The following is a 19,702-nucleotide window of genomic DNA, read 5'->3' on the forward strand; positions in this document are numbered from 1 at the left end:
AAAGAGACAATGACTCATATAGATGGGATACAATAGAATGTGTCGAATATTTATAAATTCTATTGATTAGCTATGTGGAAAAATACTAGAAGAAGCATAAATAATTAAGAATATTTTAAAACACCAGGCACATGTGTGCCTCAAGACGATGTTGTTTGTTGCCCAGATAGCTCTGACTTTAAATAGCTTGACTAATTCACTGACTTCCCTAAAAAAATAAGTCACCCTTCATTGAAGCCTTCCCTGGACAATGTAATATTTCATCCCTTCTGAATATTTCATATTTTTTCACTGATGCATTATTTTTTCTGAGTAGTTGCCATTATTCAATGGATAATATATGAAGGGGGACTCCCAAAACATGGAATTATCTTGTGGATGGCAAGTCCCTTGTAGTAATGGCTTACCCCACTAGGTGTTTTAGAAACACATGTATATCAGTGTATCAGCTGGCATTGTTGTGAGAGGCTGCATTCTACGTCAGTTAATTTTTTTGAAGATTCTTTCTACATGTTTGCCAACTTCATGATGGGTGATTTTGCATCTGTACTCAGTCATTTCTGTATCATGATTACCAGTGTTTTGAACTCTGCAGCAGATAGGTTGGCTATCTTCTCCTTGCTTAGTTCTTTTTCTAGAATTTTGATCTCTTTCATTTGGACCATATTTCTTTGTCTTGATATACCTGTTACATTGTAAGGGGAAGAACCTTAGGTATTCACCAAGGCAGGGCAATTTCTCTGTTTTGCGGCACTGTATGTGGGGGAGGGGTGAGACAGGGAATGATGCTGCTTGCTGGGCTCTCACTACTGTTTTAGCCACTTCTCCTGCTACCCACTGAATTGAACCTTCCTGGTGCTGATTTCCAGGTGGGTGGGTTTGTATATGGTCTAGGGCCCTGTGGGTCCCTCCAATGGACTCTCCTGTGAGACTGGGAGTTTCCCCCATTGCTGCAACCCCCACAGGTTTTTATCACCAGAGGTTTTGAGGTTTTATTTCCCACTGCTGGTACCCTAGGTTGCATGGTCTATCTCACTCCCCAGTTGTTTCTCCTAGTTTATCCATATGCAAATGTGGGACCTCCTGATTTGTCAGCTGCTGCCTCACCTGCTCGGTCCACCAGCCACCACCTTGTTGAGCATCCCTTCTGCCCATCTCCACCCCTCCTATCAATCTGGATGAATGTTTCTTCTTTAACTCCTTGGTTGTTGGACTTCTATACACTTCAATTTTCTGGCAGTTGTGGTTGTTTTTTATTTTTAAATTGGTTGTTGTCTTTCTTCTGTTTGTGTGAGGAAGCAAAGTGTATCCACCTACACCTCCATCTTGGCCTAGAGGTTTTTTTTTTGTTGTTTTTTTTTTTCATTAAAAACCTTGTACTATGACTTCATATATATATATACAAATTAGGTCAAATTAAGCAAAATTTCTAAAATGATATTGAGTCTGAAAAATACTTGGATAGTCCCTTAGAGGTTTTGGAGTTATGACAATTTGACCTATTTTAATACCTAATTTGGATGCATAATTACTAAATAATGAGGAAGTTGGAAAATTGGACCAGCTATTGAAGACAAAATTGAATGCCTCACAGAAGAGTTACTTGCCAAGAGATACACAGGTCAAGAAAATGATGAGGTTATCTTTTTATTTTATAAAATTCTGAGAAAGAAAGTTGCTTTAATTTTTCTCATAATAAAAATGAATATATATTATCATGTAATATGTACAAAATAAGAATTGGAAAAAAGAAATTTAAAATCACCCATAATTCTATTGCTCAGGAATGTGTTTCATATATCTTTGAACATTCTTTGAGTTTTATTCCTATATGTGTGTCTTTTGTGTATTTATGTGTGCTTCTGTATGTGTGTAAATCCCTTCTTTTATATTCAAACTAGAACTTGCAATACAAATATATTCAAACAGCATGGTTGGAGCACCTTCCTTCTTTCCCCTGTAATAATAGTGACTTCCTAACCACTGTTGAGGAAAGGTAGATAGGAGCTTTTGACCTTGAGGTCAAAGTTTTCATGTTGCCTGTTACTAATCTTCTGAGACAGCTTGTCCTCAGACAATATTCCTTTTGGGCATGTTTTTTTGTGTAAGTCCCAACTCATAATAACCCACTAAGAATCTATCGGTCTGAGAATGATGAAAGCTGATCCTTGAAAAACCATACCATGCTTCTCCAAGTACACTTGTGAACGTTGATCTTGTAGAAATTTCATGGTTGATATGAACTGTCCTACCAACAAATGTCCCTCTGCTATTGCTAAAAAAAAATAACTCAGATAAGAACAGTACCAAACCCATAAGCAGCTCATCAAGCAAAAGCTCTCCAAAATAGGAATCCATTATATCCTAAGTAGCATTCTCTATTTTTATAAATGATCAATTAGTTATTTCCTTCCTTTTTGTTTTGTTTGCTTCATTCTTTCTTGTGGGCCTGCATAGAAGCCCATATCCTATCACAATACAAAGAATCACTCACTTCAAAGCTCATACATAAATATAGAAAATAAAAAACAAGGGGGATGGAAGATGGAGGTGAGATAGGTGGGAGCAGAGTCCACTTCCCCCTGCACGCGGGTGAAACATATAGCAGATCTTCTGAGGAGCAGAGTGAACAGCCAATGATATCCCAGTGTATATGAAGATTGGAGACCAAAACTTGTAGAGGACATTGAAAAATCAAATGGTAAGGGGAGTGCTTCAGGACAATAAGTTCCCTGGGACCAGCTCGAGGTCCCAGGTGCCCTGACCCAGTGCCCATCAGGTCTGCTGCAGGATTCTTGGGAGACAGCCAGGTCAAAGGCTCAAAGTCTCCCTCCCCTGCTAAAACAAGGTTTGGGCAGCACCAGGAGGAACCTGAATGCTTGAAGTTGTGCGGGGGAATAAAGATGAAGTTGCAAACACACAGGGGTGGTATGCACCCACTGAGACTGTGGACACAGGCTGGGAAGACTTGGGCCATGATGGACCCTGACCAGGTCAGTCCCTGGTCTGGTTAAAGAGTTGGGCTATATGAGAGGCCAGACCCTTGTTTGGAGTGTTTTCTTTTCAAAAAGAAAAAGAGAAGAAAAGAGGCACTCAGCAGCCATTTTGAGAATTTTCCACAGCAGCCACTCCCACTTCCTGTACCCCTACCCCCAACCATCTGCACTCTCACTTGAAGCACCAGGGACAATGTACATCCTACTCCTCAACCCGCAGCTGCCAGTCCCACCCCAGCAGCCAGGCAAAGTGTTCAGCCCCCCACTTCTGCACCCCCAGGGAGGGACCACACCTGACCCCTCCACCCAGAGGCACCTCCCACCGGGCCCCTGTGCCCAGGGCCCTGCTGGCATACTGGGTCTCTAAGAGGAAGGTGGAGAGGACCTCAAAGAGGAGAGGTGCAGGGCTCAGGGAGTCAGCAATCTCCAGAAAGACAAAACTCAGTTGGGGTCTGAACTACCCTGAACGGGTAATGAGAGTCCCTGGCATCTAGGACAGCAAAGAGTGAGAAGTGGGTGCAAGTTGCCTATAATTGGTGCACCTCAAGGACAGCACAACTGGTGTACTGAGGGGTAGGCTGGGCACAGAAGGGCACTGGGGGCCCGACAGGGAACTGAGGAACTGGGTTGGAGGCTGGGAAACTGTGAGGAAGGGAGAAAAGTGAAACCAATCCCTCCTCAGCCTGATGTAGCTCAAAGACCAGCAGAACCAGCTTGGCCAGTTTAAGCCAGCAGAAGGCTTTTTTTAAAAGGTTTTTTAAAAAAATTTCTTCTTTCGGCCCTGGCTGGTGTAGCTCAGTGGATTGAGCGCGGGCCTGCGAACCAGAGTATCGTGGTTCGAGTCCCAGTCAGGGCACATGCCTGGGTTGCAGGCCAATTCCCGGCAGGGGACACATGAGAGGCAACCACACATTGATGTTTCTCTCCCACTCTTTCTCCTTCCCTTCCCCTATCTTAAAAAATAAATAAAGAAAACATTAAAAATTTTTTCTTCTTTCTTTATTTCCTTGTTTCTTTTTTTATTCCTGTTCCCTTCCTTCCTTTCCATTTTATTCCTTTTTCCTTCCTTCCTTCCTTCCTTTTTTTTTTATCCACACAAGTGAGACAATAAAACCTGGAGCTGTGAAAAAAAACAGTTACACCCAAAAAGGTGTCATCCTAACAACTGAGACAGTGAGACAAATTTCATTTTGCTCCTCCAGAGAACTTGCAAGTTATTGTATATTTGTACTATTATTATTTTTTCTTATTCTTAGATCATTTATTTTATTAGTATTTTTGCATTTCTTTTCTTTCTGTTTAGTCTTCTTCATTTGGATTGTTAAATTGCATTGTTTGACTGGCCTCCCTTGTTCTCTCTTTCATAGTGTATTTTTAATTTTCCATCTTTCACTTCACTTGTGTTCCAATAGCACACTACTCTAGAGTCCTGCACTTCCTATTCTTTTTATTCAGATCACATAGATTCTGTCATATGATTGTTGCTCCATTACTATTGTAAATAATTGCTGTTCCATACCATTGTAAATACTACACAGCACCCCTCCTTAATCTTAGGCCACTTCACTGTTTCCTGAACTATATTACTGTAGTGGTTAACTCTGTTCTCTCACACACTGTACCTATTTACTATCCTTTACTCTCACTTTACCTCATAATCTGACCTCCCACAAGCTCACTGCTTTCTAGATCCAACTCACAATCCTTCCCTCCCTAACAAGAGTCTTATCTTCTTTCGACCCTTTCTAAAAAGTGGCTAGTTGGGTGGAATATCATGGTTAACACTACACATAGCCAAAGGATCTCCTATCTCTTCTCTCTGGATTGGTACTTTAAATACCATAGAATACACTCCTGCTGTCTTAAACTATTATGCCTTCCCCCTGCAACTGATCATAAAAAAGAGTAGGTGGGAGCTGTGAATACCAGAAAACCTTCTGGAAGAGAAAACCCACCAACAAAGGAAACAGCAGCAGGTACCAATGGAGGAAGGTGAAGGAGGGAGTGGAAGCCACACTAACCTCAATCCAGGACTGGTCTGGAAATACAGCTAAATGATGGAGAAATTACCAAGAATAAACAACTGAACGAGACTGAGAGAGAAGCCTCAAAAGCTTGTACACACAGAAGAATCAGTTTCAATACAACCTGTCTACATTTGCACAATAGAATACAAGATGTGGTGGTCTGAGTGACCCTCAGTTAACCAGCTTGAGGGAAGGACCCACCAAAGAAAGACCCAACAACAATCCAAATTCAAAGACATACAGAGAGCCAACATAAATGACAGCCCAAGATCAGCGAGCTCAGGAGATGACGGATACTATACCACTGAATCTCATAGGTCTTCTACCGTAGAAGTTCACGCCATAAACCCAGGGAGTCAAAACAGATAAATTTAAAAAGCAGAGGCTAACAAGAAGAGTCTCACAAACAATGGAAAGACAAATAAGCAATGCCCGAATGAAAGGAAAGGAGGAAGCCTCAGAAAGAATGCTATGTTAAATAGAGGGAACTCAACTGTCAGATATTGAGTTCAAAGCAATGGTTATCAGGAAGCTCAACAAGCTCAGAGAGAATTACCAAAAACTACAGGGAAACTACAATGAACTCATTGCAAACTATATCAACATGAAAAGGAAAATAGAAACTATCAACAAGGACCAAGAAGAAATGAGGAATGCAATTTCTGAACTGAAGAACACAGTAGAAGGAATCAAAAGCAGCATCAATGAAGCAGAGGATCAGATCAGTGAGCTGGAGGACAAGGTAGGAAAAAACACCTGGAAAAAGCAAGAAAGGGAAAAGAGTCTCAGAAAGAATGAAGAGGAATTAAGGGAAATGCAGAACAACATGAAATATAATAAAGTGTGTATAATAGGGATACCGGGAGGAGAAGAATAAGAGCAAGGGTTAGAAAACCTGTTTGAAAAAGTAGTAATGGAAAACTTCCCTAATTTGATGAGAAAAAAAATCACACAAATCCAGAAAACACAGAGTCTTAGTCAAGAAGAACCCAAAGAGGCCCACTTCAAGACACATCATCATTAAAATGGCAAAATTCCAAGACAAAGAGAGAATCTTAAAGGCAGCAAGGGAGAAACAAGAAGTAATATACAAGGGAGCCCCAATAAGGTTAGCTTCTAACTTCTTAATAGAAACGCTCCAAGCAAGAAGAGAATGGCAAGAAATATTCCAAGTAATAAGAACCAGAGGTCTACAACCAAGGCTACTTTACCCAACTAGCCTCTGAATTAAGATGGAAGGGCAAATAAGAAGCTTCCAAGACAAAAGAAGTCTAAAAGAATACACTTCCACCAAACCAGCTCTGCAAGAGATGCTAAAGGAACTGCTTTAAAAACAGAAAGGAAAAGAGTGAGAGAGAGGAACACAGGTATGAAAAATGGCAATGAATAACTACCTATCAATAATAACCTTAAACACAAATGAATTAAATGCTCAATCAAAGGACACAGAATAGCCAAATGGATAAGAAAGCATGACCCACACACATGCTGCCTACAAGAGACCCACCTCAGGACAAAAGACTTACACAGACTGAAAGTGAAGGGCTGGAAACAAATTTTCCAAGCAAACAGGGAAGAAAAGCTGGGATAGCAATACTTATATCGAACAAAATAGACTTAGAAAAAAAAGGGCTATAAAAACCGACACAGAAGGTCACTTCATAATACTCAAGGAAAGAATTCACCAAGAAAACATAAACATTGTAAATATATATGCACCCAACATAGGAGCACTCAAATACATAAAGAAAATCTTAGAGGACTTCAAGAATAATATCAACGGAACATAATTATAGTAGGGGATTTTCACACCCCACTGTAAAAAATGGACAGATCTTCCAAATAAAATATCAACAAAAATATTGCAGCATTGAACAATGCCTTTGATGAAGTGAACTTAACCAGTATATATAGAGCCTTTCATTCCAAAGTAGCAAAACACACATTCTTTTCAAATGCACATGGAACATTTTCAAAGATAGACCACATGATAGGACAGAAAACAAGACTCAACAAATTCAAGAAAATTGAAATCATATCAAGCATTTTTCTCTGACCAAGGGACTGAAACTGGAAACCAACTTCAAGGAAAAAACTAAAAAACACTCAAACAAATAGAGATTCAATAGCATGCTATTAAACAGTAAATGGGTCAAGAATGAGATCAAAGAAGAAATTGAAAAGTTTCTGGAAACAAATGAAAATCAACTCACAGCAATCCAAAACTTAAGGGACACAGTAAAGGCAGTCCTGAGAGGGAAGTTCCAAGCAATACAGGTAGGTCTCCCTTAAAAAAGATAAAAACATTTCAAATAAACAACCTAACCCTACACCTGCAAGAACTCAAAGAACAACATCAAAGACAGCCCAGAGCTAGTAGAAGGAAGGAAATAACCATAATCAGAGCAGAATTAAATGACATAGAGACTAAAAGCACAATTCTAAGGATCAACGAATCCAGGATCTGGTTCTTTGAAAAGATAAACAAAATTGACAAGCCTTTAAGCAAACTCATCAAGAAAAAAAGAGAGAGGACCCAAATAAACACAATCAGAAATGAAAGAGGAGAGATTACAGCTGATACCATAGAAATACAAAGGATTGTAAGAAATTACTATGAAGAACTGTATGCCAAGAAATTTGAAAACCTGTATGTAATGGACAAATTTCTAGAGAAATATAATCTTCCAAAATGGAATGAAGAAGAAGCAGAAAGCCTTAACAGACCAATAACAGCTGACAAAATTGAAGCAGTAATCAAAAAACGCCTGACACACAAAAGCCCTGGACCAGAGGGTTTCACACTCTACAAAGCATTTAAGGAAGAGCTAAACCCTATCCTTCACAGACTATTCCAAAAAATCCAAAATGATGGAAGACTCCCAAACTCTTTTTATGAAATCAGCATCATTCTACTCTCAAAACCAGATAAAGACACAACAAAGAAAGAAATCCTCCAGCCAATATTGTTGATGAACATAGATGCTAAAATTCTCAATAAAGCATTGGTAAACCACATCCAGCAATACGTTAAGCTCATACACCATGACCAAGTGTGATTCATCCCAGGGATGCAAGGATGGTACAATGTTTGCAAACCAATAAACATAATACATCACATAAAAAAGCAAAAACAAAAATCACATGATCATATCAATAGATGCAGAAAAAGCATTTGATAAGGTTCAGCACCCACTTATGATAAAAAAACGTTCAGCAAAGTGGGAATAGAGGGAGCATTCCTCAATATAATAAAGTCCATATATGAGAGACCTATAGCCAAGATGATACTCAATGGGCAAAAACTAAAAACTTTCCCACTAAGATCAGGAACAAGACACTTTCACTACTTTTCTTCAACATAGTATTAGAAGTCCTAGCCACAACAATCAGACAAGAACAGAAAATAAAAGGTATCCAAATTGGAAGAGAGGAAACAAAACTGTCATTGTTTGCAGATGACATGATAGCGTACATAGAAAACATGTAGACTCCAACAAAAAACTGCTTGACCTAATAAATGAATTTGGCAAAATAATAGGATACAATGTCCATATTCAGAAATCAAAGGCATGTTTGTATACAAATAATAAAACATCAGAAGTAGAAATCAGGAAAAATATCTCATTTGATACAACAATGAGAAAAATAAAATACCTTGGAATAAACCTAACCAAGGAGATAAAAGATCTGTACTCAGAAAAGTACACAACACTGAAGAAAAAAATCAAAGAAGACACAAACAAATGAAACATATACCATGTTCATGGATCAGAAGAATTAATATCATCAAAATGTCCATGCTACCCAAAGCAATTTATAGATTCAACACAATACCTATTAAACTACCAATGGCAAATTTCACAGATATAGAACAAATACTTCAAAAATTTATATGGAACCATAAATAACCCTGAATAGCTACAGCAATTTTGAGAAAGAAGAGCAAAGTAGGAGGGATCACAATACCTGATATCAAATTGTGTTATAAGGCCACTGTAATCAAAACAGCCTTGTACTGGCATAAAAACAGACACATAGACCAATGGAACAGAGCAGAGAGCCCAGAAATAAACCCAAGTCTCTATTGTTAGTTAATATTCAACAAAGGTGGCAGCTGCATAAAATGGAGTAAAAATAGCCTCTTCAACAAATGGTGTTGGATATCCGGACATGCATAAAAAATGAAACTCAAGCACCAACTAACACCATACACAAAAAATAAATTCAAGGTGGATAAAAGACTTAAATATAAGCTGTGACACCATTAAAGTCCTAGAGGAGAACATAGGCAGAGAAATCTCAGATATTCCACACAGCAATATTTTATCTGATATGTCCCCTAGAGCAAGGGAATAAAGGAAAAAATAAACAAATGGGATCTCATCAAAATAAAAAGTTTCTGCACAGCTGAAGAAAGCAGCATTAAAATGAAACAGAAACAACTGTATGAGATAATATATTTGCCAATGACACCTCAGACAAGGGTTTGATCTCCAAAATATATGAAGAATTCACACAACTCCACTCTAAGAACACAAGCAACCCAATTAAAAAATGGGAAAAGGGCCCTGGCTGGTGTAGCTCACTGGATTGAGTACAGGCCTGTGAAGCAAAGGGTCACTGCTTCGGTTCCCAGTCAGGGCACATGCCTGGGTTGCAGGCCAGGTCCCCAGTAAGGGAACACGTGAGAGGCAACCACACATTGATGTTTCTCTCCCACTCTTTCTCCTCCCCTTACCCTCTCTCTAAAAATAAATAAATAAACTATTTTAAAAAATGGGCAAAGGACTTGAACAGACACTTCTCCAAGGAGAACATACAGAGGAACCAGAGACACATGAAAAGATGTTCAATATTGCTAGCTATCAGACAGATGCAAATTAAAACCACAATGAGATACCACCTCACACCACTGAGAATGGCCATCATAAACAAAACAACAAACAAGTGTTGGAGAGGTTGTGGAGAAAAGGGAACCCTAGTGCACTGTTGGTTGGATTGCACACTGGTGCAGCCACTATGGAAAACAGTATGGAATTTCTTCAGAAAACTGAAAATGGAACTGACTTTTGACCTGGAAATTCCACTGCTAGGATTATATCCTAAGAACCCTGAAACACCAATCCAAAAGAACTTATGTACCCCAATGTTCATAAAAACACAACTTACAATAGCTAAGTGTTGAAAGCAACCTAAGTGCCCATCAGTAAATGAATGGATCAAAAAACTATGGTACATTTACACAATGGAATTCTATGCAACAGAAAGAAAAGAGGAGCTCCTACCCTTTGAGACAGCATGGATGGAACTGGAGAGCATTATGCTAAGAGAAATAAGCCAGGTGGTGAAAGACAAATACCATATGATCACACCTTTAATGGGAACCTAACCAACAAAATGAACAAATAAGCAAAGTATAACCAAAAGACACGGAAATAGAGAACAGGCTAACAGTGACCAGAGGGTAGAGGGGAGGGCATCATAGGGGAAAAGGGTGAAGGGTTCACAGGAACTGTTATAAAGTACACTTGGACAATAACAAGGCGGGTGGTGGAAATAGGGGAGGGAGGTGGGGAAGGGTGGGGTGGTGGGGAGGTGTGGGGTAAAAAGGCAGAAAACTGTAATTGAACAAAAATTTTAAAAGGTTAAAAAAACACATAGTATTTGTGTTAAATTTATCATTTTTCTGCATTTGTCAATCAGAGATAGATGAAATAGTTACCACACTGAAGCCATAAAAAAGGAAAAAATTTTGTGAGATTAGAATACAAGAGTGAATTTCTATTGGCTTCAGAATAACATTAAACTATTGATCTTTACATTATAAATGACTGCATAAGATCTTTACATTATATATGCCTACATTGGTCTAAGAAAAAGGTAATTTATTTTACTGTTGCAGGAAATTATACATCTGCTTTGCTGACACTTAAGCAAAACACCAAGTATATAGTAATATAAAACCTTTGAGTATCAGTTGATTTCTTTACTTACAGTTCAATTTGTTTAGATAGCTACTTAAAGAAAAAAAGAAAAAAACAACTGGTTTTCTAATTCCTTAAAGTACCTACAGCCTAAAATCTACTTAAATGTGAAACTCATCATATGCTCAAAAGTGCTCAATGCTAGCATTTGTATTGTCCAAATTATTGACATTTCTCTGTTGCAATGATATTGTTTCTTTTTGCATTTTTAATTGAACGAAAAATACATACAGTGGAATTGGACTGGAAATTTAATCTTAATAAAAGGGGGTGAAACCACTCTTCTGTTTGAGACAGTTTTTCTTAGGATATATTAGATCTAAATGTATATGTTGACTTTCAATTGTTAAATGATGGGGGAAGAAAGAATCCTGTCCCATTTTTCTCCTGAAAAGCTCTCAAAAAAAAAAAAAAGAGAAAAAGTAACAGAAATGTAAGTCCCATCTTACAAGAAATGGAAGATATTTATAATCCAAACTACAATGTGTGAGATCGATGTGGTGCAAGTAAAATAGGTAAGAAAAGAAGACCAGAGTGAATGATTGCAAGAGTTCAGGCCATCAGTGCATTGTCTGTCCCTAGAAGATGGGGCATCTCACGGGGAAAGCCCAGGACCCATACTGAGAACAATGACAATATTATGTAGGTCAGCCAGAGAGAGACAGATACCATAGCAATTCACTTATATGTGGAATCTAAAGAAAAAAAAATAAATGAACAAACAAAAATGGAACAGACCCACGGATCCAGATAATAGACTAATATTTGCCAGACAGGACAGTGGTTGGGGGACTGAGTAAAAAAGGGCGAAGGGATTAGTCAGTGCAAATTGGTAGTTACAAAATAGTTATAGAGGTGTAAAGTACACCATAGGGAATATGGTCAATAATATTGTAGTGATTATGCATGGTGCCAGGTGGGTGCTGAAAATGGGGGAACGCAGTGAAGTATGTGATTATCTAACCCCTACGCATATGCCTGAAACTAATATAAAATAATATTAAATGTAAACTGTAATTTATTTTTTTAAGATTTGTATATTTATTCATTTTAGGCAGAGGGGAAGGAAGAGAGAGAGGGAGAGAAATATTAATGTGTGGTTGCCTTTTGCATGCCTCCCACTGGGGACCTGGCCTGCAACCCAGGCACGTGCCCTGACTGGGAATCGAACCAGCAACCCTTTGGTTCCCAGGCTAGCTCTCAATCCACTGAGCCACACCAGCCAGGGCTTAATATAAACTGTAATTTTAAAAAGTAAAATAAATAGAAAGAGAAAAATGTTATGCGTGTACCCATGTTATTTTCCTCCACGGCTCAGAAGTGGCACCAGAACAACAAAGAAGGAGGTGAGGCTGAAAGCCTGCTGCCCACACTGAGAAGAGATTTGCACATGCTGTTTGAGAAGAGATAATGAATCGCGATAATTCTTATAACTTTAAATCCTGCTGGTTAAAGGAAAGAGAGAAACAGTTCATGAAATGAATGCACCTCTGCGTGTTAAGAAACTTCCAGGTGAATTGGGGAGAATCCCCACTATCTGGCTACCCTGTGCAGCTCACTTTTCCAATAACTGTTCTGTAATTAAATCATCTTGTTAAACTCATGGCATGCAAAGATGAAGAACAACAAAAAATGAACATGCTGTTGCTTCAGTTAGGGAAAGGGGGCCATCAGAAGAGTGGAGCCGAGGGAAAGAGAGGGTGGCACAGCAATCACATTGACAACCAGGCCAGACTATAGAGGTTGAATAGTACACGGCGGGTTTTCATACAGTTTTGTACATGGCAGGTAATAGTGCAATGAGGCGGGGTTTTGTGACCTTTGAGAAAACAGTCTCATCAAGTGTCAGTGCAGAAACCAGACTAGGGTAAAATTACTGAGAAAAGTGACAGTGAGTATAGATAAATGTTTAAGCACACTTGATAAGGAAAAGATGACATTGGCATCTTCTAAAACATTCTGGGCTTTTTGTCTTTTCTCTGTACAAGAAATCTAAACTTGAGACCATTACTTTTACCTAATTTGAGAACCACGTTTCAGAAACATACAGATATGAGGCATTTAAATATTATGTCCCTGTCATAAATATTATGTTGAATTACAGACCACACAGCACACACAAGAGCTGCAAAAATGGATATTTGTAGCATATGCCACAAAGAATTATAGACAGTATCAATAGCTCTGTGTTTTTACATAAATTTGTCTTGCTATTAGGTAAATCCTATAGGACTGTTTCTCTTAAAGCTTTGGTCATTTGGTTTGTGTTGGTATTATAGTTCAGGATACTGTTTAAGCAGAATAGTGATCTTAATAACTAAGTAGCTAAAAAACTACTGTTGAGAGCATACAATGCAAGGAACAAACTGTAGAACAATTAACAGTGTGTTATTACCTAAATAAGTCTGTCACCTAGTGATATCGCCCAGAAATGGTCGGTTTTGCCAAGCTGAGTCAAATAATGCAGGTCTGAATATGCTGCAGGTTTTGAAATTGCAAATTTACACTGCAGAGCTGACCCCTCGAGGCTCCAGGTCACATATAGCACATGTGCTGCCAAAGCAAGCACCCAAGATTGCATCTACATAGTGATGACACCGTCAGTATGTTTGGGTACATCTCTCCAATAATACAAAGGGAGGTTTTGTTATTTTTTTTTAATCACAAAAATATTCAGCAAGCTGTTGCAACCTTTACCTGACTAGTTTCAAGGTAATTTTTTTCTTTCCTTTGATGGAGCCAGGGAGCTGCCATTCCCCAGTTTTCTCTCCTCTTTTAAGATTCTTATAGCATCTGGGAGTCGATGGAAAGATTTTGTGTTTGTGCTGTCACAAAACAGTCTGTCTCTACTCAGAAGCAGCAGAAAATATGTATATAAAGCATTATATGTAAAATGAGGTAGTTTTATAGTTGTCGGGAGGGAGATATGTGAGCAGACACAGGGTTACTCATGCTAGCACTATAAGGCATGTGGATCCTTGCAGAATTGAACTATAAGCAAAGATCTCGTGACATACAAGCTGGTCACAGGGGCTCTAAATTGAAACAATACCAATATGACTTTAGCCTTCACCCATGCAATCCACTCTAAATAAATAAATAGATATTCTTTGCTGTAAGTTTTTTACAAGACAAAAAATAGCTATGTAGAATTTCTGGAAAGTAAAAATCCAATCTTAAGCATTCTTGCTCTCTCTTTCTCTCTCTCTGACCAGCTTATCATATCACACAGTCTGTCATAAAATATGTACTCACTAAACAAATGAAAGCTAAGAATTTCTCAACTCCTTCTGCTCTGGTATACATACCAAAACCAATATCTTCTCTGTGGGTGTGATTGAACTAGTCTTCAGAGAAGCCCCAAACATGTTAAAAGAAATACATTTATAAAATGCTTCCTATTAAGATTTTATGCTTTATAACTCCTTTTTCCAGCTACCTACCACCCACTGTGGCCTTATTGTCATTCTGTCCACCCCCTTCTGTATTTCCTCCCCCAAATGTGCAGAAACTCAATCATCAGTTTGACCTTCTCACCCTTAAGGCACTATTTTTAGTTTTTGTAGTGATCTCTCCTTTGTTTCTTGCACTGCCAGAGGGAGTCCTTTCAGGGGCTAGGATGGCTGAGAAGGGCACAGCTGGGGCCAGTCCAGGGAAGAGCAGCACATACTTAACATTTGCTTGTTGGAGATCTTGGTCATTCTTTCACCCTTACAGGGATTCCCCAGGGTCACTGAATGTACTGTTTGGGTGGATGGATTTAAGCATTAAGAAATAGAGTTAATGTGGGCATGATAGTACCAGCCTCAACCTGTCAACTATGTTTCATAAAATTAGCACCGACTTTGCAGATTGACAGCAATATTAGCCTAGCAGAAAATCAAGGATTCTCTACCTTGTTTTTGTTTTTTTATTGTTTTTTGTAATGATTGGTTTATTGGTTAGTTTCCTATACATTTCTTTTTCTAGCTGTCCTAAACTCAGAGATTGGAACTACATCATCATTTTTTTCTTATATGTTACCTTATTTGAATTTGTTCTCATATGGAAAACTATTATTGAATTGTTTTTATAAAAAAGAATTATATCTGGCAGAAACTGTACATATAAAATATTTCTATAGGACTATGAAATTTGATGGCTGTTGTTGGGGAAACTGATGATTTTAACAAGGAAAATGAATGGCCAAGAGTGATTAAGCATCAATTGAGGTAAAACATGAGAGATATATGGCTTCAATGGCAGCAAATAAATAGACTCATTTCTTCCAACTGGAGACCTTTCTGAGCCTTCAAAATACTACTTCTAGCTTATCCACTTCAGTTAACATGCTGTCTTTAACATAGTTGATAACTGTCATGTTCCTTGGATGTTCTTATGGCCCTATTAGGTCTGAGGCTACAGTGACCTCCCAGTTATTTCAGAGTCTGTGGGCTGTGAGCCTAATGGGCAAGAATGAGGAATCAACATTTTCACTGATTTGACTGAGAAGAGATAGGGACATTTGGTATCAAGTGATCTTGCCTAAGTTACTTAATGACTATGACCTGATTTTCTCATTTGTAAAATGGAGATAGTGGTAGTGGTATAATAATGTTTTTAATGAGAAAATTAAATAAATACATGTGAAGAATTTAGAGCAATTTCTAAAATATATATACATACTATATTGTTTCTATGTTTCTTGTTGCTATTGTTTCTATGAATTGTACCCAATTTCACTGCTCAAAATTTTGAACAGAATATTGTCCTTTTATTTCCTTAGCAACTGTCACATTTAAAATAAATTTGCTATTATATTTTTAACATTTCATTGCTGTAACATTTATTTTCATGTTATGTATCTGTACAACTAAATAAGACATTCAGAGACAATTAACTTATCTCTAGCACTGCTCCACAATTCACTGAAATACTTCCACATTAATGGTGGATACTGGTTGTGGCTGTCATCTGGTTAGCTACATTTTTCTAAGTATTGTCGATATGAAATACAAGGGCCAGAAAGACTATTTCCTAGATTTTTCTCTTCAAGAATCCCAAAATACAAGATAAACTTTGACTTTGCTAATGACAGTGAGGGTTTTCTATTTTATGATTATGCAATTCCTCATATACCATATATACCTGGAAATTTCATCTTATTGATTATAGTACTGATAGCCTAAATATTAAGCAAACATTATTTCCAAGATCAGTAGATCTCAAATGGAAGACCAGGTGTGTATAACAATCCTAAAGAAATGTTATTAAGCTACAACATCTTTTCCCCAGCCCCTCGCCCAATTTTTATGTAAAACCATTCCCATATTGGGGTAGGTGAGAATGTTGGCCATGGGTGATTAAAAAAACCCCACAGGTACTTCTAAAAATCCTTCAGTACCAACACCCACTCTTCACTCCTCTGATGAAAAACTCTGGTCCAGACCCATTTTTTCCATTTCATTCCTAATTATGTTCCAAAAAGTGGCAGAATATATCAAGAACAAAAATTTTTAAAAGAACTGATTTGGATAAGAAGGAAAAATGAGTTAAAAAGTAGAAGGAGGTCCAAAGAATGTAGCTTTATTCCTCTGAAATGTCACATAAATGAGCTTCTAAAAAATACCTTTTTGTTCCCTTTTCCCTCCAAACCACAGTTTAAAGTAAATGCAGGGAGCCAAAAGTGCTAACATTTCAACTTTTGCTTATTGAGATTTAAGTGAATTGTCATGAGCAAAACATGTTAAATAGACAAACCTTTGTGAAAGCTACTTGACATTACAGTTCAATTTTCAGAAGATAAGGTCAAACAGTAATTCCATGCTATAGAATTACTAGGATAAAATAACTACTGAGAAAATTTATGCGTGCAGTAGCTTTTCTGTAACATGTCTCTATAACATCAAAGACTGGGATATTAGAAGATTTGGAGATGGAAAAAAGAAAGCATTACTTTGAGAAAAGATTTCATTTGCAAACAGCTCTGAATGCACATAAACAAGAATCTTTAAAATATCATCCTGATAGTTTTTAGCATTCAAGATATATCATTCACTTTAAAAAATACTTGGCAAATAGTGGATCTGCTGCTTAAAGACTTAGGAGATTTATACATGAAGTCTGCCCAGGAAATAGCCAGCCATTTACTATAAAAACTAGAGACACTTATTGAAGAAGATACAAGATACAAGAAATGTTGTACATAGGACAATGATACCTCAGTTCCCTTCAAAGTAAGCACCTTGGGACCTCACACAGATCTCCCAATCACCATCAACTGCTCTGTCATATTTTTTTGAATCTTATAGATGGTCTGAAATCTCTACCCTTTCAAAGGTGATTTTAGTTATGTGAAAAGCCAGAAGTTGCAGGGCAACAAATCTGGGTTGTATGGGAGTTGAGTCACCTGGATGATTTGGTGTTTTCTCAAAAACTCTACATGAGAAGTGATGCATGAGAGGTGCATTGTCATGATGAAATTTCCAATCACCAGTTGCCTGTAGCTGTGGCCTTCTGAATCATCTGAATAGTTTCTGTGGTGGGATGTTCAAGCTTAATGCAAAATCTGATACAGATTTGCTGCTCTACTCACTCAGTCATTTTGGATGTTATAGCCACATGGTATACATTCTCAACAGCATCTACTCTCCCCACTGACTAGTACAGTGAAGTCATCATTGTTCATGCATGTGCATTCTAGTCCACTCTCTTTGGCTGCCAGGTTACATCAATGTCACATAAATTATTCTCATTATATTAACAATGGCTGGACTTTTTCTGGACGGACCTATAATTCTTTTCACTTCTCTGTCATTAATTTACTGAAGGACATTAGTAGCAAGTCATTTAACTACTCCAAGCTGTTTCTTTCTTATTTCAAAACATAAATAAATTCTACACATCTGTGGCCTGAGTTTAAAGGATAGTCTATCATGGATTAAAGATGGTTATAAAATCAGTTATTCCTCCTATTGATAGAGCCAAATTCCCTTTCAGCTGAATGTTTGCTGGTCTTAAGGACTTGCTTAGTGAAGAAGCCAAAACTCATCATGAGGTTACATGGAGCAAGATGGCCAGCCAGCTTTCAGATGTTCCAACCATCTCAGGCCACATGCTGGATAAGTGAATGAGGAAAACTTCAGATGACTCCAGCCCCAGCTACCAGTTGACTGCAATAACATGGGAAATCTCAAAAAAGAATTGCCCATCTGACCTAATCATTCAGGAAATGTGAGAAATAATAATAAATTGTTGTTTCGAGCCCTATGTTTTGAAGTTATTGTATAGTAGAAAGCAACTGGGAAAGTGGAAAAACTTTGTAGAACTCTGGTTTCCTACAGTAGGTTTCTCAACTAGGTTCTGTAGGACTCAAGGGTACTATGAGATGTTGGGATGGTTCTACAACAGATAGTATTTTTTTGGGGGAAAAGCATAATTTAGAGCTTTGAAAATCGTGCAATGCTTATGGTCACAATGATGGGCAGTGACCATGCAGTTGTGTTACGAAATTTATTATTGATCCTATATAGAAGCTAACAGTAGATCTGTGCTTATTTGGATGGTTCAATTCTGCATTATTAGCATAAAAGACTGTTTGCAATGAGCATTTTCTGCATAGTAAGAAGGGGATGACCAGTTGATGATGGTGACCTCTTCTGCACAAGTTATCATCTTCAATTTCCTGTTACCCATCACCAATTGACTTATAGGAATAAACAAGCTGCATTAGTGTAAAGGATTTTTTTTTAATTTCATTGTAAAGAAGGACTTACAATACACTCAGCTGCACTTCTGTTGTTGAACACATTGCAATACAGATTAGTATTTTCTAGTAATGGGATGAATTTTGATCTTTTGAAATTTTCCCAGTTATTTTTATGTCTTTCAAGTCTATATTTTATTAATATTTTGATTTACAAGCAGTCTGAAAATTCAAGTTATGATTTTTGAAGAGATATAAAGAAAAAAAGGAAAATTTTAGACTTTTAACATACCTGATAAGGCTTGCAATGAAGAAATTGAAAACATTTTGATCAAAAATTATAAAATAAGTCAATTTATTGATGATATGCCACATGATGTTGGGAAGATTTATGTAATAAGCTGAAAAGCAATAGCTTCTCTAAATAGTCCATCAACATATTTTTTTAGAAAATGTCATATTTTAGCATCTATAAAATTTGAAAATGATTGTGAAATTTATAATTCATTTCTGTTACAGAAAACTGTCCCCTAAAATCAAAAGCAAAAACCAAAATACTTTTTCTCTTCACTTTTGGAAACACAGTATATGTCTTGCAAGAGCTGTCTTGGTGTCTGAACTGATGGAACTCCACTAGAAGCTTTGTCTCTTTTAGGGAAAAAGGCAATTCTGAATGTGATCAAAATATACTACTCTTTTTCACACTAGCAAGGTGCTAGTATCAAATATTCTTGGAGAAGGAGCGATGAAAGTTTGGATGATGCTCCTGAAGACATCTCAAAAGGGAGTCTAAACTGAAAGGATAATTGCCCGAGTGCTGTAGAGAAATTAGTCAGCCAGATTTTACTGAAATCTTGTGAAAATAAAGTATGGCTGCCCAACATTGATCTGTGGAACTTGGCAGACTGTTTCATCACCTGAGTCATTTGTGTGTGTCTCTGCAAGGTCCTAGAGAAAATATTTTGACTTCACGTGACATGATTAGTGAATATACCATGTTGAAAAAGA

At 37.6% G+C, this 19,702-nt stretch overlaps 1 long non-coding RNA gene across 1 annotated transcript in view; it reads left to right on the top strand.

Annotated features, from left to right (window-relative positions):
* The window catches only part of LOC119054837 (uncharacterized), a 135,998-nt gene extending 117,777 nt beyond the window's left edge, over positions 1–18,221 (top strand). The window contains exon 3 of the long non-coding RNA XR_008391141.1: positions 17,989–18,221. This is a non-coding gene — a long non-coding RNA (uncharacterized LOC119054837). The remainder of the gene's footprint in view (positions 1–17,988) is intronic.
* The last annotated feature ends 1,481 nt before the right edge of the window (positions 18,222–19,702 follow it).

Source organism: Artibeus jamaicensis, unplaced genomic scaffold, assembly GCF_021234435.1.
Source record: "Artibeus jamaicensis isolate MK-2021 breed Jamaican fruit bat unplaced genomic scaffold, CSHL_Jam_final contig_3126, whole genome shotgun sequence".
NCBI classification, from domain to species: Eukaryota; Metazoa; Chordata; class Mammalia; order Chiroptera; family Phyllostomidae; genus Artibeus; species Artibeus jamaicensis.